This window comes from Peromyscus eremicus, chromosome 5, assembly GCF_949786415.1.
Source record: "Peromyscus eremicus chromosome 5, PerEre_H2_v1, whole genome shotgun sequence".
Lineage (NCBI taxonomy): Eukaryota > Metazoa > Chordata > Mammalia > Rodentia > Cricetidae > Peromyscus > Peromyscus eremicus.
The window spans coordinates 11,897,299-11,918,850 of NC_081420.1; the positions used below are offsets into that span (position 1 = coordinate 11,897,299).

The window sequence follows — 21,552 nt, forward strand, 5'->3', positions numbered from 1 at the left end:
GTGGCCAGGGTGGAGGTCGCAGTGGACACTGTGACCAGCAGACTCCACTGTGTCTGGGACACGGGGGCCTGGCTGAAGCTGCTCGAGTCTAGGCACTATTTTTACTTCCCCATCTGCCCACCTCATGAGAACAATCGACACAGGGCCCTCAAGGCCGCTAGAGAAGCCAAGCAACCCAAGTTAGACACAAAGGACACAAAGCAGCCATGCCTGCTCAAGGAAACCCAGGTTTTCTGAAATTCGTGACTATAAAATACTCCAGGAAATTTTGACGGGCTCCTGTGATTTCATGACTGTATCTGAATACACAAATTACCCCCAAAGCTCAAAGAAAGCGTCAAAGGTTTTGTAAGCAGGGAGAAATATAGTTTTGTCACATGAGAACTACAGGAATTGTCAAGTCCTCCACAGCTTGATGAACGTAGCCAGGACACGGTGTGGACCAGGGAAGCACACACACACTCAGCTACTGGTGTGGCCTCTTGTGCTGGTCCATCGCAGAGGGCTCTAGGGTCGCACTGTTGATTGCTGCAGATCTGACTTACCTTCCTGGACTCACAGAAGACCTGGGCACCAGGCCCCGGGGGGCATGGAGCGTGGTAAGCACCAAGCTGGCGGGCTTGAAAACGGGGATGGCTGCCGTGGAGAACGGGCAGAGGAGAGCAGTGGGGCTTCCTGCTGTTGACTGGTGTCTGTAACTAGGGAAGTGGCTTTTCCTCAAAGTGTCAGTAAGCAAGACAAGACAGAAAGCAGAAGTGAGGGGCCCTGGGACGGCCCGCTTGTTAATTTCATATTCAAAATGAAGCTCGAGTCGGAAGGCAGGGATCCCATACAAACACCCACCCGCCAAGAAGGGTCAGTGGAGATGGCGTCCCTGGCACACGGTTTCCCACACATTTCCCACACATCCTAGTTAAAACCATGTGCCAAATTTAAGGTATATAAAATTTTCTTCTCATTTTTGTTTTTATTGTAAACCGTATTTGATGATTTAATAATTCTGTTGATAATTTTAAAGGCTCGAAATGGGTTTTATTTTTGTTTGCAGTTTCCTATTTTGGGTTTCAAAGTTTTCACCATTGTGGTTTAAGATTAATTTACTAGAATTCCACGGAGCACCCTCACCTAAGACTGTAGGAGGCTGACTTGACACATTCCTTTTATCTGATGAATCATCATGGTTTGGGTGTGCCATGCAAAGGTTCAGGTGCTGGAAGCTTGGCTGGGGTGGGGCATGGTTGAGTGGCAGAACTTTTAAGGTGGGGTCTGGTGTGAGGGGGTGAGTCCACTGGGGTACCATTTTTGGAAATGATGAACGACTAGCTAAGAGGACTAAGTTAAGTCTAGCGGACTGGCTTAGTTACTGACAGTAGATGGTCATAAATTGAGGTCATCCCAACAATTTGGTCCCATCCATCACCTTCTTCTACCACTCAATGCCACCGGGCAGGGTTGCATGGCTGTGAAGTGCTCCGCCTGAACGTGGGTTTTTAAGCCCTACACTGTTAGCCGAATTAAACTGCTTTTCTTTATAAAGTACTTACTCTCAGGAATTTGGCTACAGCAGTAGACTCCGTGTTAGGAATTTCCCTCTAAGCTCTACTTTGGGTATCATTCTCAAAATGTTGGTAAGCTGCAGTTTCATTTTTTAAAAGAAATATTTTTTTGTGTGTATGAATATTTTGCCTACAAAGTTGTATGTGTATCATGTGTGTGCCTGATTCCCTTAGATGTCAGAAGAGGATATCAGATCTCTTGGGAATGAAGTTACAGATAGTTGTGAGTGGTCAGGATGTTGGGAATCAAACCTGGGTCCTCTGCAAGAGCAACAAGTGCTGAACAAATTAATGAATTTTCATTTTTATGCTATTCAAAATATTTTAAGAGTTCTTCTGAGATTTGTTTTGACTCACAGGTTGTACCAAAGCCCATTATTTAGTTACCGGTTAAATTTTTTTGTGGACATATGGTTTAATTTTGTTGTGTTCTAAAAATAATTCACATGGCTTTTAAAACTTAAACTTAACAAATTTTCTGAGCAAGCATTTTATTTGGGTAACTATTCCATGTCAGCGGGAGAGGAATGCATTCTTCAGTTGTTAGACTGACCATCGCACAAAGGTCAGCTCAACTGACGGTGTTGCCCTGGCCTCTTTATTATTATTGATTTTCTATTTGCTCTGTTATAGAAAGAGAGCAACTGATTCCAGATCCTGGTGTTGGCACGGTCTCTTTATGTCTTCGGCTTTGTCAAGGTTTACCTTGGGCATTTTGGTGTGCTGTTGATCTGTGCACACATGTTTAGGGCTGCTGTGTCTCCTTGGATGTCTGACCCTTTTGCTACTACGCAACCCTTTCCTTGAAGCCCTGACCCCATTTACTGTAGAGGTTTTTGTTCTGTAAGTGATTCAGTAAGTGTGGAGTACAGGGGAAAAGGGCCAGCCAAGGAAACTCACCCTGGCCCTGAAACCAGAGCCAGCCAAAGAAACATGTTAGCCCTGAACCCAGAACCTAAGAAACACACCCTGACCCTGAAACCAGAGCCACAGAAACACACTTTGGCCCTAGAATCAGAGCCAGTGAAAGAAATACACTCTGGCCGTAAAGCTAGAGCCAAAAGGCTATAAAGAGCCAGTGAAAGAAACACAGTTTGGCCCTGAAACCAGAGCCAGCTCTGCCCCTGACCAACGAAACCAACCAATCCCGAGCAGAAAATCTCCCTGGAGAAACGTCCCCTAAGAAGCCCTGTATGAGCCTCTCTGTCTGGTCAGTTGTGGGCTGTCCTTTTCCACCCTGGTGGAGACAGCCACTCTCCTGGACTCTTCCTTCCCAAATAAATCTCTTTCTTAAAAGAGTTTTGGGTGAAGATCTCCTTTCACTGGTGTGCAGCAGAAGAACCTTTGCTGAGACTTTCCAGTAGGGGGATTGAGCAGAAAAAAGTAACTTTTCCCCGAAGCTGGAGGAGAGTGCCACATTTCTGTAGCTCCAGGTATAGCCTGACTACCATGTAAGCCAGGGTACCTTTCCCTCCAGAGCTGTAACACTTGCAAGGAGGCTTCTGAAATTCCCACTTGGGAATTCTTAGCTGGGCTGTAGCTCTGACAATGTGTTTTTTGCCTTGGAGAGGTACCTGTCTTGTGCAGAAGGCTCTGGGTGCTTTCCATACTTACTGCTTGCCCTCTCCCTGGCCTCTTTCTCAGATCTTCACTGTGAGAACCTAGTGAAGTGTGTGTATTAACTACAGCTTTTTACTCTTTATCTTCTGATATTTTGATACCCAGGGACTTGCTGATGTTAGGGGTGCTATCCATCCCAGCACTGAGCAATCTCTAGAGAAAGTGAAACACTCCATATGTAAACAACCAGTCCAAAGTTTACCTTGAACCACTTCTTTTATCAGGCCAACCTATTGGTCACCTATTCTGATTACTCTACAGGAGCAGACAACCAGGGAAGGCCCTCTTCACCAGAGCCTGACATCACTTTGTAAACCAACTAGCCCTGTGCCTGCTTGGCTCTGTCTTCTCACGCTTTCCTGCAGGAAGCACAGGAGAGGCTCTGCACCCCCCCCCCCCCAGTCCCTCATGACCTCAGGACTCAGCCCTGTGCTGTTTCTCCATGTTGTCCTCCAAGGCACAGAGTACTGCTTGTTCGGAGGGATCTGTGAGCACACATGGCCTCCCTGTGACAATCTGGGTTTGATGTGCTGCTGCATCCATGATTCTTTTGAAGAGAAGAAGACGAGCCTACTGGGAATCTACATAGTTACTCAAAGGAAATAAAAGGCTAGAGCCAACAGGGAAAACTAACAGCAGAAAGAGAATGTTTACTCAAGATTGTTCAACAAAGGTAACTGAACAAAGACTTTTCTGTTTGTTTTTGAGACAGGGTTTCTCTGTGTAGCTTTGGAGCCTTTCCTGGAACTCACTCTGTAGCCCAGGCTGGCCTCGAATTCCCAGAGATCCACCTGCCTCTGTCTCCCGAGTGCTGGGCTTAAAGGTGTGTGCCACCACCACCCGGCTCTGAACAAACACTTTTAAACCATAGTTGTCTATCGGGGAAAAAAGAGTCAGGAATGGAAAGGCACTGGGGATCAGCTGACTGAGGTTATACGTGGAGGGGTAAAGACCAGAAAATAAATGGCAGCTATTGTTCTGAGTGACAAAGAAGGCAGATGTGAGTCTTTAAGGGACCCACAAGACAAGGCAATAGCTTGAGAAAAAGGGGACAGAACTTGAAAAATCCTAAAAGTCAAAGAAGATCCAAGATAAGCAACACTGATATCCCACAAAAATACAGCGTTAAATAAAGGGGTGAATGCATGCTTCAGTTAGAAGTACATTTTCAGAACAAAAGAGGCCTCATCTCGAGGGGTAAAAGGAACATCCCAAGACTAAAGGAAAAGTAAATGACCCGACCTCAGCTGAAAATAGGACCAACTCCTACTTCCGGGCATGCATCTCAGGGACTTGAAATCAGTGTGTGGATGAGACGCCGGCATGCTTGCTGTTCGCTGAACTACTACCCACAATAGCTAAGAGGCAGAATCAGCCTAAGGGTCCACCAATGGATGAGTGGATAAAACAATACGGTAGGCATAGGCTGTAGAGCACTGTCTCGGTATGAAAAGGAAGTGAACTCTGCCAGTTGTAACAACAAATACATAGAGCTTGAGGATATGAAATGAGTCGGGTATAGAGATACAACATGCATTATCACTTAGATGCTGGGGAACTCTTTCCTCAGAACTGAAACACTCCCTCCTGGAGGGACAGGCTCATAAAACTTAAGGGAAAAAAAGTTGGGGAAAAGGAGAAAAAAAGTTGGGGAAAAGGAGACTCCGGCAAGCTGGGCAGGGGGTTCCACAGATGCTCCACTTTGGTGAGCTTTTTGGTGAAGTGGCTGCCTTTGAGCCCCTGTGCTCCTATTGGCCACCCCCATCTTTTTCCCATAGTACCAATAAACCTGCTAATTCACCAGGCTAGACTTAGTCCAAATGATTACTTTGGGATGAGCAGACATTTGCTCATGTCTCCCTAAGAAAGGTCAACAAAACAGCAGTGAAGTCGAGAGCACTGAAACACAATCATGGGAACAGAATGCTGGTTCCAGTGGGTCGGGGTGTGGCCAGGAGGCAGGGAGTGGTGGTCTTGGGATTTGAGGCCAGGAGTATGCTAATGAGCTTGATCTGGTCACTCCTGGCTGCTTAGACACAGCATAGCACCATGGGATTCTTGTTGACCAGACCTCAATCTCAGAAGACAGAGAGCAGTGTCTACGTAACAGCCCAGGAGAAGGTGGCCCAGCTGGGCTCAGGGCTGAGCAGAAGGGAATTTTAGAGCTTGGAATAAATTGTAAGAAAGTCTCTGTCTTTACCAGAGGAAGAGGAGGGTAGAGGAAGGCTGCCTATCTTCTAAACAACTGCTTCAAAGCCTTGGCGGTTCTTACAAACTCAGACACAGAGCCCACTGCAGCCAGCAGAAGCTGTGAAAGGCCACCTATGCCTCCCAGTGTTGCTGGGGACCACTCCTTGGCACCAGCAAGTTCAGCCACAAGAACAGCAGCTCCACCACATGCCAGGGTTTTGTCACTTTCCCTAACCCGTACCAGTGGTGGGGTCCCAAGCCCTCCAGAATCTTCAGATCTCTAGGGGCTGGGCTCAGAAATCAGATTTTCTGAGCAGCTCTCAGGTAAGGCCAGCAGGCAGCCTGGACAGAGAGTGCCTCACTCTGGCACTCTGGTCTCCATAAGGAGGCTGGGGCTCTGAAATGACTCCTGAAATATAGGACAACCACACAGCTGCTGACTGGAGGGGAATTATCGAAGCAAAATATTTACATTTCCCCTGGGGTTTTAAGGAAGTCCTGAGGAAGGCCAGCATTCGGGGAACACAGTTGTGATGGTTCGTCTTGACTGACAGCTTGATGGATTCAGAGTCACCATGGAAACAAATCTCTGGGCCCGTCTGTGAAGGACTCTCTAGATTAGGTTAAGGGGAGAGGACCCATCCTTATGGATGGCACTGTTCTATTGGCTGGGGTCTCAGACTCAATAAGGAGAAAGCAGACTGAGCACCAGCATTTGTTGCTCCCGGATTCGTCACTGAAGATGCAATGTGACCAGGGGCCTCAAGCTCCCAGTGCCACGTCATCCCTGCCTTGATGGACTGGATCCTTAAACTGTGAGACAAAATATGCCCTTCTCTTCTTAAGTTGCAGTGTGTGTGTGTGTGTGTGTGTGTGTGTGTGTGTGTATGTGTGTGTCGGGTGTGTGTGTGTGTCACAGCAGTGAGAAGAATAACCAGTACACTCTTTCAGTTAAAATTCCTCCACCATGAATCCTCAGACACGGGTTTGGTTAAGAAGATCATTCTGGAAGAAGTCACGATGGTGCTAGGAGCTGTCAATGGAGCCCAGCAGTGGCTGGGGTAACTGGGCCAGCCCAGGCGGCTGCATTTCCTGACAGCAGGCTGATTCACGGGAAGGAGGAAGTCTCCTAATCTGCAGGGCCCCTCAGAGCAACACCTCTTGTGGTGTTTTATCTTCTCCCAAATTACACAGCACAGGAATTCTAGAGGCAGGCTACTAGGTCTCTTACCAGACTCCAAGTGAGCAGGTGGAGGGGCTGGATCTTGAGGAGATTCACGGGGCCCAGTGTGAGGGGCCCCTAATCCCTGTGACAGCCCCAAGTCCCACTCACTTCTGTCCACCAAAAGAACTTAATGATGTTCTGGCCTCTTGCTGGTCTCAGGGACCTTCCAGTTGCTCTCAGATTGCATCGTAGCAAATGGGGCTCTGTCCCAGCAAATAATCTTACTTTTCTATATTCAAAAGAGCTGAATGGAGCAACTTGCTCAACATGACCTTTACAGCTTGTCCCCACAAGGGACACGATCCCTCTTTACACAATGTTGATGCTCTCTCTCTCTCTCTCTCTCTCTCTCTCTCTCTCTCTCTCTCTCTTTGTATGGACATGCATATGGCATGTGTGAACTACCAGGGATTAAAAACCCCGGGCCTCATGCATTTTAGGCATGTGCTTTTACCACTGAACTCCAATCTTGACCTTGATTTTTTTTTTTAAAGCTGCAGAGAAATGAACAAATACCAAGGATCTTCCCCAAACTCCAAATCCTCTTAAACAAACAAACAAATTAAGCTTTGTGAGTGTCCATCTCTAAACGGGCCCTTTATGTCATCACAGTGCCCTGTCCCAAGGGTCAGGGGGCATCACAGAAGAGGGGATGGAAAGAATGTAACAGCCACAGGAAGGGAAGGAGAGCTGGGACATGCTATTGCATGCAAGAACTCACAGAGGTGTGTTACCTGCGGAGCCCGCACAGGATCAGGCCACTCAACTTTCCAGCACTGACTGGGGAGGGGCAGTGAAGGTCTACCCCTAGCTGAGAAGTTACTGGCAGTTGATGGCTGCTGAGGGAGAGAGGGAGGGAGACATTTTTCCTTGGGGGTGCAGCTGCCGGCAGGTTGCCCATGTTCTAGTGCACAGCTCTGCATCCTTGCAGGAACTGGCAACCCTGACCGGTCTCAGTGGGTTAGTAAAGGAAGAGGAGTAGGAGATGAGGAGAGAAGGGTAGTGAGAAGGGGAAGGGGAAGGAGGAAGGAGGAAGAGATGAAGGTGGGAGGGGCTTGTTGAGAAGGAGAATGTTGGGTGAATCCAATCAAAACACACTATATAACTATGTATGAAATTCTCAAGGAATAAATAAAAATACTATTTAAAAACGATGATTTCAGGGACTGAGTCCTGCACAGACAGTATCTGAAAAGGACTGGCTGACAGGCACCCCCCACCTCAGGCAGCACCCAGCTCTGCAGCTGCTTGAGCCCTCGGCATTGTGTAGAACATGCCTGTTGTTTGGTTACTTTCCCATTGCTGCAGAGACACCACGACCAAGGAAACTTAGAAATGAAGACGGTTGTTGAGGCTTTCAGAGCCGGAAGGTTCGAGTCTATGATCACCGCGGTGGGGAACACAGCGGCAGGCAGGCACGCACGGCACTGGAGCGGCAGCTGAGAGCTTGCATTGTAATCCACAAGCAGAGGGGCTCATACGGTCCACTCAGTGGCACGCTACTTATGAGTCATAAGGAAAACAGAACGGGTTCCAGTGGTTGCATTGCTCAAGTCTTACAAACAAGAACCCCACCACTAAGAATTGTAACAAATCCTCACCTTCTCACCTTAAACAGAGGGGTTGGTTCAGTGAACTCATAGCCCTCACAGCCACAGCTTCCTGAAGATTGACCCAGCCTCAGAGAGAGAATATTCAGACACCCACTCTGTCTCTGTCCTGAATATATGCACACTGCACTGTCCTTCATGCCCTGGTTCCCTGACAGTACCATATATTTACACAGCATTCACTATGTGTTAGGTGTTAGAGGTAATCTAGAGATGGATAAGGGGTGTGTGAAGATGGGTGTGACGGTTTGAATGAAAATGTCCCCTGCTGGGGGATGTCTTTCTGTACGCTGTGAATATATGTTGTTCCCATTGGTTAATAAATAAGCTGCTTTGGCCTGTGGCAAAAGGCAGCTTAGAGGCAGGCGGGAAATCCAAGGAGAGAGACAGGAAAGAGAACGGCAGAATCTGGAGAGATGCCAGCCTGCTGCCCAAGGAACAGCATGCCAACAGACTGGTAAAGTCACAGCCATGTGGCAAAATATAGGTTAATAGAAATGGATTAATTTAAGATGATAGAGCTAGCTAGCAAGAAGCCTGACCTATTTATTGGTCAACAGTTTGTAATTAATATAAGCCTCAGAGTGATTATTTTATGAGTGGCTCACTGGGGGTAGGCTTTGGGGTTTTTTTTACGTGTGCTCACTGGGGGTAGGCTTTGGGGTTTCCAGAGTTCACACTGTTTCCAGTTACTCTCTCTCCTCTCTCTCTCTCTCTCTCTCTCTCTCTCTCTCTCTCTCTCTCTCTCTCTCTCTCTCTCTGTGTGTGTGTGTGTGTGTGTGTGTGTAGGGGAGGCTGCTGTGTTAACGTGGTTGAGAGTCTCACCCCTGGGTCCCCTATGATCTGGACTCAGATCTCTTTGAGAGAGTGACTTAGTTAGCTTTAACTGTCAACCTGACATGGACTGGAGTCATGTGACAGGAGAACCTCAAGGACTGAGGAACTGCCCAGTTTAGACTGGCCTGTGAGCATGTCTGTGGGGAATGGTCTTGACTGTTAATTCAGGCAGGAGCAAGCCGACTGTGGGTGGTACCAGCCCTAGGCGGGTGGGCCTGGGTTACATAAGAGAGCAGCTGAGCAGGAACCTGTGAGTGAAGTACAATTGGCATTCCTCCAGGGTTTCTGTTTCAAGTTCTGACTTGAATTCCTGCCTTGATTTCCCCCAGCAAAGGGAGTAGATATAAGCTGAAGTAGACCCTTCCCTCTCCTAAGTTGTTTTTGGCCGTGGTATTTGTTATAGCCGTAGAACAGAAACTTAGCAACAGAGAGACTATTCCTACAGTGGAAAAGCGGCAAGTGGTACCCAGGATGCACTAACCGTGAGCAGCAGTTTTTGCACCCAGGGAAGGCTGGCAAAAACTCCTCCCACTTCCAGGCTACCCAAGTATCCTCTCAGCCCAAGGGAGGGCTTAGGGCTAACTTAGGGTCCAGTAGTCCTTTAGCCCTGGAAATGCTTATCTACACTGACACAGAGCCACCGGCTACAAGGCCCTTGCAATATGGGTAATGTAGCCCAGGATTGTTTAAGTTTAGTTCAAATGTACATGGCTACATGCTGCATGTTGAACGCAATTGACAGGGAAGCTAGAGGGAAGCCTTCTTGGACCATCTGGGAAGCATGCATGCCCACCCTGAGAGTAACATGTTCGGGAAGAGAGGCCATGATTGACACTGTATAAATATACCTCAAGGGACTGTTTGTGAGCTCTGTGTACTTCTCCCTCCAGAAGTTTCTCTCATTAAGACCAAAGTTGGAGGCTATAGATTTTCATTTTTATTAAAGGGGTCATACATCTTGTTCCAAATATCTGCTCTGCTGTGTCCAAAGCATATCTGATAGGGAGATAGGTTGGTCGGTAGGTAGGTAGGAAGATAGCTAGACAGCTAGATGGGTGGATGGATGGATGGATAGATACATAGACACACAGACAGACGCACAGACAGACAGATGGGTGTATAAGAGGGCTGAGATGGCTCAGTCAATAACCCACCTCCCAAAGTATGAGGACCAAGTTTAGTCTCAAAAATTCATGTAAAAATGCTGAACCTGGGGGCCCACACTTGTAAGCCCAGTGCTGGGGAGAGAGACAGAGACAGGAGGATTCCTCAGTCTTACTTGCCAGCCAGTAGAGCCTACTTGTTGATCTCCAGGGAAGTGGTTATAAAACAGGACCGGAGTGGAGAGGTGGCTCAGTGGCTAAGAGCACTTGCTGCTCTTTCAGAGGACCCTGATTCAGTTGCTAGCACCCATATCAGGTGGTTCATAAGCTCCTGAAATCCAAGTTTTAGGAGATCTAACACCCTCTTCTGGATTCCACGGGCACCTGCATGCATGGGGTACACATACATGCACTCAGACACACATGCATATAAAACGAAGAAATCTTTTTGTTTGTTTGTTTTTTGAGACAAGGTTTCTCTGTATAGCCCTGGCTATCCTGGAACTCACTTTGTAGACCAGGCTGGCCTGGAACTCACAGAGATCCACCTGCCTCTGCTTCCTGAGTGCTGGGATTAAAGGCATGCACCACCACTGCCACCCAGCAAAATAAATTTTAACAAAATGAAGACAAAACAAAACAAAAATCAAGATGGCAGGCATTTGAGGAATGACACCCAAGGTTGCCCTCTGGGTTCTATATACTTGCACACACCTGTATCACACATGTATAGACATCACACACACACACACACACACACACACACACACACACACACGCACACACGCGCACACACACACACACACACACACACACACACACTCAGCTTATTGATGATAAACACACTCATCCTTAATGTGTTGAAAGTTTGCTTCAAAAATCTGGTGATACTGTTGGGCAAGAGCCACTCTGTATCCATGACCTTCCCACAGTGCCTTGCAAAGTCATGTTGCTTGTAAAAAGACCCTTTCCTCAGTCTCCAGGTGACCAGCAGCTTTTTATCCTTGGTTCCAGCACTCTCCCACCAACGTTTGCAGAGGGTTCAATCTCTGAGGCCAGCAGCTCAGTTTTGCATAGCGCAGCTGTGAGACTGGACAGGGCCTCCAGGAGAAGAGGGAGTTCAGCATCATTTTGCAGATGAGATAACATGAGCCTAAGTAACTGAAGGTAATGGTGGAGTCGGGGTCCTGGATGCCTCTGTCAACTACGCTGCTCCAAGGGGCCCTGGGAAACCACTGTTCAGAGTTGGATGGCTGCTGATCAAAGCCACAGTCCCAGAGTTAGCATCAAAAGGTGTATGTGACAAGTCCTGGGGCTCTCTGTGGTCAGTACAGCAGTGCAGATAGACACATTTGGAGCCGAGCAAGTGACCGCATACACAGTCAGCATACGGCTTACACAAGAGCAGCCTTCAGGTCACCCTCTGCTGCAGCCTGCGACACCCAGATGTTAAGCCACAGTCACCCAGAAACCATAGCCGGAGCTCTCAACCATAATAAGGGCAGCTTGTGTCCTCATGAGAAAAAAGCCAGTTCTCAGAAGCGGGCATAGAACCAATGGTGTGATCTCACAATACCGGATGGACTAAGAATAACGTGAGAAAAGAATCACGAAGATGGAAACCGTTCCAGAGGACTTGTGTAGAAGTGGGTGCAGGTGGATGTACACTTTCTCTTCCTGAGTTATTTTATACGTATTCATCTTTTGTGAGTGTGTCAGTCGGCTGAGAATAGACTGACATTCTCAAACACCTGAAAATTCCAAGACTGGCAGATTTTATGAATATAAACACCTGTGTACAGAAGGAAACTGGTTGCATGATCCCTCACCACTTCTGTCTACACACACACACACACACACACACACACACACACACACACACACATTTCTGGACCATCCAGTCTTCACAACTAACAATACACAGCCCAGCACACTCACAAATTCCAAAGAAGTTGAAACTCCTTAGCCCTCAAGAATGTGCTATTTATCCCGTCAACTGTTCTAAAACAGAGACCTCCTGTGGCTCCAGGTAGAATGGGGCAGGAGGCCACACCCCAGATCTCTCCACATCTCAAAATGGACCTGAGCATCAGGGGCCTAGACAACTTCCAGGTGGCAGTGCACAAATACCTTTGAAAACCGAGTCTGCATGACGTTGGGCAATTCTCAATCCCTGGAAGCTTTAGTCCTTACTTGTGGACAGAATTTGCCCAACTATTATGACAAATGTCATGCTTCAAAATTAGTTTCCTTCCTGGTCCATTCACTACCCATTCTTCCAACAAAACCTTCCTTTGTTGTAATTCCCCTAACTTGAAAAAGACACGTTTCTGGCCACGTACGACTCTAAACTTAGAGAGGTTGGCAGAGTGACAGTGGCTGTTTCACCACGTCCTTCAGGAGAGTTCTGCTCGCTAAGCTTCACCCTTCTTATGTTTGCCGGAGTGGTTCAAAGACAATTTTCAAGAGGTGATGTTCACAGCTCACGATAGTCACCTTAGCATGGTTATAAGAATTGAGGGCAAGGCCAGGTCTGGCCTTTCCAGAGAGAGCACATTCTTCTCTCTCTCAAAGATAATAGAGCATCAGTGATGGGTGAATACACGATTTAGAATGTGGATGTCTGACTGCTGCTTTGGAGGTGAAAACGATCGCTCACATAGCATGATTCAAAATACGTTCAAATGGAAGAAACCATAGAAATTCTATTGAAAATAAGAAAATAAATAACCACAGAGATTAAAAAGCTTATGGGAAATGTGCCCAGCAATTATGACAACAGATTATGGTAATACATGTATCTACTTACTGACATGAATGGTTTTAAGATCTATACAAAGGCCTCCAAAATGCAGAACTGAGTGCAGTGGGTACCAAGAAATATAGTCAACAAACTCCTTAAGGGCCTTCTTCTTAACGTATGTTCTGCCAGAGTGAAGAAGCTCTGTCAACCTGGAGCAAGACAGGAGACAGTTCCAGGGGGTTAAAAAGAAGAAGAAGAAAATGGAACTGAGAGATAACTTGGTGTATTTTTGACTATGTGGAAACTTGTGCAAAAGAGGTTTCAGTTTTATGTCATAAAGTTGAGAAAAAAATTCTATTAAGTTCCATGCCAACTAAGAAAATGTCAAAATCAAGTTCTGCCCTAGGAAGAGCAGAGGGGGTAAAGGAAGACCAAGACAGGGAATGGCAGGGCACTGCACAACGGACTCACCTAACTTTTGGTGCTAAAACAAAATACCTGAAGCTCAGCACTTGGTAGAAGTTTACTGAGCTCACAGTTTTGGACTTCCAAGACAGGATGATTCCATCTGTTTTGTTGCTGGTACAGCACTCTGAGCCACTGAATAACACAGCAGAAGGAACCTTGGCAGGGGTCATGAGTGAGGAAGAGAGCAAATGTAGAGACAGGAGCCAAAGACAATCAGTAGCCAGGCTTGATGTTCACTTGGGGTCCCTGAGGAAGTATGCAAATCTCCTCTGAGGACAATACCCCCATAGCCCACCCCCCCACCCTGGCTAGGACCCACTTTTTAAGGGTACAACTGCCTTTCAAAGCCCACTCTGAGCACTTAAACCCAAGCACACAGACCTTCAGGGGCCCTAGGCAAACTATTCAAATCATAGAATACCCAAGGGGTCCTAGTGCTCATAGCTGGCAAGGCTGCCAACCCTGATGGCTACAGAGGAGCACTGGGCAGGGAACACGGGGGAGGGGAGGACAGCGGGGAGGACAGTGGACTCTGGCTGGGTCCTCAGAGTGGAGATATCATGGCCAAGTGTGGACTCATGAATGGTAGTAGACAACATCAGTAAGCAAATGCTGAAAACAGTCAAACCCAAATCACAGAACGATTATCATTGGAGTCTACCCACTTCTCATCCTCAGATACACTGTCTGAAATGGAATCATGCAATAAACTAGCCAGTGTGCCCTGCAAGAGGAAATGAGCAGTTTCCAGAATGAAAAGCTTGATTCCTGGAAGCAGGACTACGGGGCAGAAAGACAGGACGCTACGGCTGAAGGAGGAAAATTTTCAGTTAAATTAAAATGAAGTAAAAAGACAGAATTAACCCAGGTCACATTAAGACATTTCCATGGCAACACCACAGGAACTGTCAAGTGAATGACATATGAGGTTGATCTAGCTAGAGCAAAGGTCCATCAGTGCAGTTAAGCCTACAGACAAAGGCAGTCGTGCGTTCCGTGGTGGGTATTTCAATATCTTTATAGACGTGCTGAATCCACGTAAGTTCACCAGTACTGAAATCCTGGATTTCCCTAACTGTCCTAAGCCCTTCTCTCTCCACCCACAGCACCAGGTCTGCCACACGGGCGGGCGTCTGCTCTCCCTCTCCTAGCTGGTCTACTCCAGCAGGCTTAACGCTCCCCACACCTGTGTTGCCACCCAAGCCTGAAGGCTGTCCTAGGAGTGCGGGACACACCACAGCTTCCAGAGTCAGGACTCTGTGTGGGGAAGCAAGGGGTTCCTTTGTTTTTCCCTCATGACAGCTGTTCTCTCCCCACCCCAACCAGCCACTACAATATTCCCAATGCCCGCACGTCTTCTTCCCACCCCAAGTTCCCATGAAATGAAGGACAAAGAGAGGACCACTTTGGATCTACTAACCTGATCACAAATGCTTTAATGAAATATGCTTTCTCTGCATAGCTTTGGCTTTAACCATATTTGATTATATTTGATATTTAAATTCAGTCAATGAGTTTTAAAAGATACAGACAAAAAGTTATATAGTTCTATTTTTACTTTTTATTTTTGAGACAGGGAGGCTCTCATGTAGCCCAGGCTGGACTCAAACTGGGTAAATACCCGAGGATGTCCTTGGACTTTTGATCTCTACTTCCCAAGTGCTGGGATTATGAGTATGTGCTACCACATATGATTGATTTGGTGTTGGGAACTTCTTCATGCTAGGCAAGTATTGACTGAATTGCATCCCTAGCTACTTCCTGCTCCCCAGTACACCATTTTCTTTCTTTTCCTTTTCTTTTCTTTTTAAACTGTGTCTCCTTTAGTTTAGGCTAGTCTGAGTCTTGCTGTATAGCGAAGGATGACCTCGAACTCTTGATCCTCCTGCCTTTGACTTCCAAGTGTTATGATTACAGAAGTGTCCCCACACCTGCCTACATAATTGTTTCTTTTCTAAAGGTTTATTTCATTTTATGTGCAGGTGTATGTGTGAGTGTACATTTGTGCATAATCATGCAGTGCCTGTGGAAGCCAGAAGAGGGAATTGGAGCCTCCAGGTAATGGAGTTACACATGGTTGTGAGCCTCAGACTAGGTGCCGGGAAAAGAACCCCAGTCCTCTGCAAAAGCAGTCAAGTGTTCTTAGCTGATGAACCCCCTCTCTTTCTCCCATAATTGATTCTTAAAAGAGTAAAAACAAAACAAAACAAAACAAAAACAAAAAAAACCCAAAAAGTTAAAACCAAACCAAAACAAAAAACCCTCAAAATGATCTAAGCCAACATTTTTGTCAAAGTTATAATCAAATGAAAAATAGCCCTGAAAATATATCAAAATTCATGAATCTTCATAAAATCCAGTCAGCCTAGTTACTATTTTAGCCTTTATGCAGCATTCCCATAGGAAAACCTCTTTTGCTTAGGGTTCAAATGCAAGGTTGAAGATTATGTTGATACCAAGCCAACTAAGGTAAGCAATTAAACTACATCTCTGTCAAGACTTTGTGTTCTGACATAAAGCACCACTCAGTTGTCACAACACCAATCCAGAAACAGAGAAAACGGCTAAAAGCTGCAAACGAGGGTAGAAGAGGCCAGCTGGGGTAGTTGGAAACAGGTCCATACAGCGAAAGCTGAGAGGTTGCACATTGGCTTGGGCAAAGAGAACAGAAACAGTAACAAAGGCTCAACCGCCTTGGTGGGAACCGGAAGCCTGTCTTCCCAGGACTGCACCTGTAAGGAATGACCACGCCCCTTCCTGGAGGGACTTTTGTTCTCTCCCGAAGTCACAGGAATGATGGGAATATGTCTCTTTGAAACTTTATTTCTAAAGGATGAAACCTCCTGCTGTTACTTGGATGTCATGGAATTTAACTAAAACGCATGGACATTTGGTGGGCCCTCTGTATTTCCCGCGCCCCGACAATGGGGAACTGCCCACTAGCTACTAGAAGGGGTGAGCTGTGCCGCAGTAAATGCACTTGACTTTCAAAAGCACACTATAGTTAAAGGAGTCCAAAACAGACCCAGTCCTTGAGCCCCGGCTGTGAAAAACAGGGCTTGTTTTTCTTTTCTCGCTCTAAGTTTTAAGGAACCTCACTGAATGACACCACCTGGTCTAAACTGAGACAAGCTATTTATAGTTGGTATCTATTCCCCTCGGAATACAGACACTACGGAGCGTGAAGAAATGGTGGTGCCTGGGATAACAACACACTGCCCAACAGTGCCAGAGTGATCACAAGCAACAGCGTTCCTGTATACGAATACCCTTCTGAACTCTAAATGTAAACCTTAAATTTTGAAAACTCCTAAATCCCAAACACACATTGAACCATGAGGGACAGTTTGCTGGGTAAGTTCTACTAAGAGTTCTTTGCTTAAAAATCAAAATCAAACCAGAGAGATCGTACCTACGTGTTGAATATTAAATATGGCCTTAAAAGGACCAAAGAACCATTTCATGCCAACCTAGCAATAAAATAATATTTTCTATCAATTTCATCTTTCAGGGATGAAATATATTCCCCCAAATTATTTCCCATTCTTTATCCTAAGTTAAAACATAAAAAAATTCGTTTTTTAAGACTTTTTAAAATTATATCTGGCATATTTAAGCATTTCAAATACAGAATACAAATAAATTTTTGTTTTACTGCAAAATTTCCCTGAATCTATTAAAACAAAATTATTGATTTGGATAGAACAAAATGACTTGGTGAAATAGTTTCAAGTGACAAAAATTATCATTTAAAACACCTGATATCTTGTAAGTATTTAAATATTTTTTACTCAAATATAAATATATCCAACAGTATTTGAACTGCCATCCCAGAGAGAGAGAACACATTATTGTGTTTAATGACATTCGATTTAAACTCTCTGTGTAAAGACTGAGGGTTTGTCATGAATAAAGCAAAAGCCTGATCCCAGTATTCCAGGAATGCCCCACATCACTCTCATGGTATATTTTTAACGTTAAAATTCAGAGGCGTCCACCCGTCCATCTCTTTTTATATCACATGCTAAAATGGAGAGAGAGAGAGAGAGAGAGAGAGAGAGAGAGAGAGAGAGAGAGAGAGAGAGAGAAGACGCCAAGGGGAAAAAAAATTACCCCCAATCGAGAATTTTGCTTAACTTTGAACACAATTTTGGTCAGCCAGGCAAAACCCAAAAAGTCGTTCCCAAGAAAACGGGAAGCTGACCGACCTTCCCAATTCCTTCTACTCCATAGACTTTCAGGGAAGTGAGTCTCTTTTCAATGGCTTTTAGGTGAGGTTAAGTTTTGAGAGCCTTAGTGATATATAGTCAAATGTAACCTTAATGCCTAAACAAACTTCAAGGATTTGGAGAGGCGACTTCACAAAGGAAGTCCGCCGGGCAGAGCGAGCCTGCTGGTCTGGGCAGGGGTTCAGAGTTTGGTGAGACTGATCTTTCCCTCACCTACCGCATTTCAGAGGCTCTGGGACTCTGCATCGCTTCGGGGGCGCGCACAGTGGCAGTGCGGGGGGGGGGGGGGGTCACCGAAGGTCCAGATGAGGTGCGCACCGAGGGGCGGAGCTCCCGGCTCGGCCCCGCTGCCAGCCGCGCTCCCTGCGCCCCGGGCGCGCGCTTGTGCTCGCCGGTGTCCGGTCCCGCGCGTGGGGGCCAGGCGGGTCCGCGCTCTGCAGCAGGCGCTGGTGCGAAGCCGCGGTCCAGCCTGGAGTAGCCAAGGTCTGTCGCCTAGGGGAGGCCGAGGCCCTGCGCTAAGGCGCGGCGGAGCGGAGTGGCGCCTACCTGGGCAGGTGGCCAAGTCCTCCAACCCCTTCTCCTCCTCCCCACTCCTGTTTCTCCGCGGCCTTTTCCTCCTGTTTGGTTCTCACGGGCCCCCGGTTCTCCCCGCCGCCCGGCTCGCCGCTTCCTCCTCCGGGGAACTTCCTCATAGCGTCCAGGCAGCGCCCGCGCTTCTTCCGCGGCCCCGAACCGGAGCACCCCGCCCAGAATCCAGCATAGTTGGGCAGCTCCCGGAACGGATTCCGGCCTAGGAAGTACCCCAAGATCCAGTGTAGTAACACCTCGAACCCGAGCTAGAACGGGACAGCACGTTGAACTGAGCCTGAGATAATTAAGACCCCGAATCTGGACGGGACAGAACCCTAAACCGAGCAGTACCTTGAACCTAGGCAAGTAGCACCGGTACCTGAACCTGAGTCCCAGATCCCCAAGCCAAGGCTCAACTGATTATCACCCTGAACCTGAGCTGAGTAGAGCAGCAGCATCACAAACGGAGTTGGTCAGCACCGCTGAACCTGGGTGGGGCAACATCACAAACTGGCTGGAGCAAGGCAGCACCTCTATATAACTAGCCCTTAGTCCGCTGGCCGGACATACCCATTCTCCAGATCTGGAAGTCCCAGGGACCTCAAGCTCCCCCAGACCCCTTCTCCCTCCACCACAGCCCGACTTGTCAAGCCCAAGGCTGAGACTGCTTACTATGCGGTGTGTTTAAGGTCAATAGACCAAGATGCTCCTGCCACCACCATGGCCAGGGAACATGAGTGATGGGAAAGGTGGCCCCAGAGGCTTTTGCCTCCAAAAAAGTTGTTTCTGAGGGCGTTACCTGTTGCCCACAGTCTGTTTCTTGAATCCTGTCCTGCAGTTCTTGACCTGTTTTTGGATTTGTTTTCTATTAGTCTGTTACCATTGTCAGAATCGAAACGGTCACTGTCAAACTCTAACCAATAATAAATAAATACTATGAGTATTTAGATATAGTCAATAGATAAATAAACACAATGAGATTCTAGATGCTGTTTGTGGTGAATTTTAAAGATCGGTGTCCTGTCAAAACACGGAAACAGGGATGGAGAGGTGGCTAAGAGGTAACGTACTTGCCATGAAATGAAATCAGAATGACCTGAGTTTGATTCCCAGTACCCATGTGAAAACTGGGGTAGAGAGCAGGTAAACAGTAAACACAATGGGAAGACGGTAAAAGACAGTACCTAAGCACATGGGAATAATGCAAGGATTATCACAAAGCAGTGTCAAAAGCAACCTTGTACAAAGGCCACCACAACCTTACACAGAAAACCTTTCTGCAAGAACATGGGTCCAGCTAGTTCCTATGTTACTTTGAACGGACACTGCCCTTATTAGTGCTCTTTGCAAACAAGGGAAGATTGTACATAGCACTGGGGCCTGACACACTCATTGTGCCATTAAAAGCCCCCCCCCCCATTCCCCATGACTATACTTCTAGTGTTCTGGTGTGAATATTCCCGGTTCAGACTACCAAACAAGTTCATTGTTTCTGTAAAATCTGTGTGACCTTTGTTTTGTTTTTTAGTTTAATTTTTAACTTGTTTTTAACTGATTAGTGTCCATGTATGTGCATGTGTTCTTATGTGCAAGTGTGTGTGTGTGTGTGTGTGTGTAGATGTGTACATGTATGCACACAAAAATATGTTGAGGCCAGAGGTTGACACCAGATTTATTCCTTGATCCCTCTCCACCTGACTTCTTGAGACAGGGTTTTTCACTGAACCTGGAGTTCCTCTATTTTGCTACACTAGTTGTATTATGTATTTTACTACATGGGCAGCAAGCCTATGTCTTCGCCCGTCTCTGCCTCCTCACCTGCACCCTCTCACCCTGGTTTTCACATGGGTGCTGGGCATCACATTCAGGTCCGAGTGCTAGTATGGCAAGCACTTTACTCATCTCTCCATGCCCATTTGAGTCTTTCCATAGGACGCTGCTCTTTAAAGTTTCCCACAAACAGCTCCGAGAGTCTCTTGGCGGCCCTGATTATTTAAGCGCCTATGTTAAAAGCTGTGCCCTAAGCCCAAGCAGAGTCATCCAGGCAACATATCAGATTGTGATCACCACCGAAGAAAATGAAGGGGTGCGGGCTGTTTACACTCACCGGGAGCCCCTCTGCTGTTACCCCTTAAAATGTTCCTGGCCTTCCGTTTCTACTCATTTTTTGCCTTTACATATTTTAACCTGAGTGGAGGATTTTTATTGTTCTTCATAATTTATTATGGTTAATTATTTGTCAATCATTAGACTTAATTTTATTTCAGTGAACCAGAAAAATAGCCATTGTTATCTTAAAGGAGGCTGCAGAGTCCATAGGGGTTTTCAAGGGTGTGGATTTTTAATGACAGTTCTCTAGGGACAGATGGACAAACATCTACTCACCCCAGATAGGGACTCAATAACAGACCAAAATAGTCAAACCATCAAAGTCCAGTTTGGCGAACCAGTTGTTTATTGGGGTTACTTTTAGGAGTAGGGGTTAGGTGCTACTTACAGGAATGACTCAAAGGCAGCTGTGTAATGGAGAGCCGAGCCCAGCAAGCGAGAACTCTGCAGTCTCTCTTCTAGGCAGCTTGTCTGGTCTGCAGGTGTCTCTCAACAGTCACTTATATAACCTTGTGAGAGGGGAAGGGGCCTAGTGTATCTGGTCAGTTTGAGGAACTTCCTGAGGCTTCTGATTTTACTTCCTGAGTCTTCGTGAGCTTCCCTTTAGGACATCCTGAGTCTTGATTAACTTCCCTCCAAGATGGAATGTTTTAACTCAGAGGAAACTGCTACACAGCAGTAAGAAAATGGGACATGGGAATTGGATCTCTGTGTGTGCTGAATAAACCCAACTTTTTTCAACTGGCTGTGTCTCCCTAGAGTTTCACTGAGTGGAGACAAGGTGACATCATGGTCCTCCCTACCTCTGAGTCATCTTCAGTGTTAATTGCCACTGAAGTTAATCACACAAATACCTAGAAAAATGAAATTCTTACCAGTCAACATGTTCCCCAGTGTTTCTTCTCTTTACATGTTGTGTTCTTCTGAAGACTGCCCTGTAGGCTTCCCCTCACACACCTGCATCCTTGTTGTGACAGAATGCTAGCCCCAAAAGCCCTCTGCTAATCTCTGCACCTGGGACTTCCCAGCATAGCAACTTTAAAAAAAATCTGTTTCTTGACTAGAGGCTCTTTAATAAGACTTTAAAAATAGCATGTGCAGTATAGCTGTTTTCAATGCTAATTCTGACTCATGAAGTCTTTCCATATCTGGTTATTTTGTCTGTATTTCTGCTGTTTCTTGCTCATGGTGCCTCACTTCCTTGTGCTCTCAGTGACATTTGACTGTGAGCCACTCATCAGCCCTGAATTATTTGTGGGAATTGGGTGAAGCCAGGAAGAAGGCATTTTCAT

General features: G+C 46.5%; 1 protein-coding gene across 3 annotated transcripts in view; it reads right to left on the bottom strand.

Annotated features, from left to right (window-relative positions):
- Positions 1 to 17,863, bottom strand: part of Syk (spleen associated tyrosine kinase) — a 76,045-nt gene extending 58,182 nt beyond the window's left edge. For 2 of the 3 annotated variants that reach the window (XM_059262941.1, XM_059262939.1), the window contains exon 1: positions 546 to 689. The gene's annotated coding sequence lies outside the window, so the exon portion shown is untranslated. Of the gene's footprint in view, positions 1 to 545; positions 690 to 17,798 lie in introns of those variants that run through there. The other variant, XM_059262940.1, reaches the window with a different exon arrangement.
- Between the last annotated feature and the right edge of the window lie 3,689 nt (positions 17,864 to 21,552).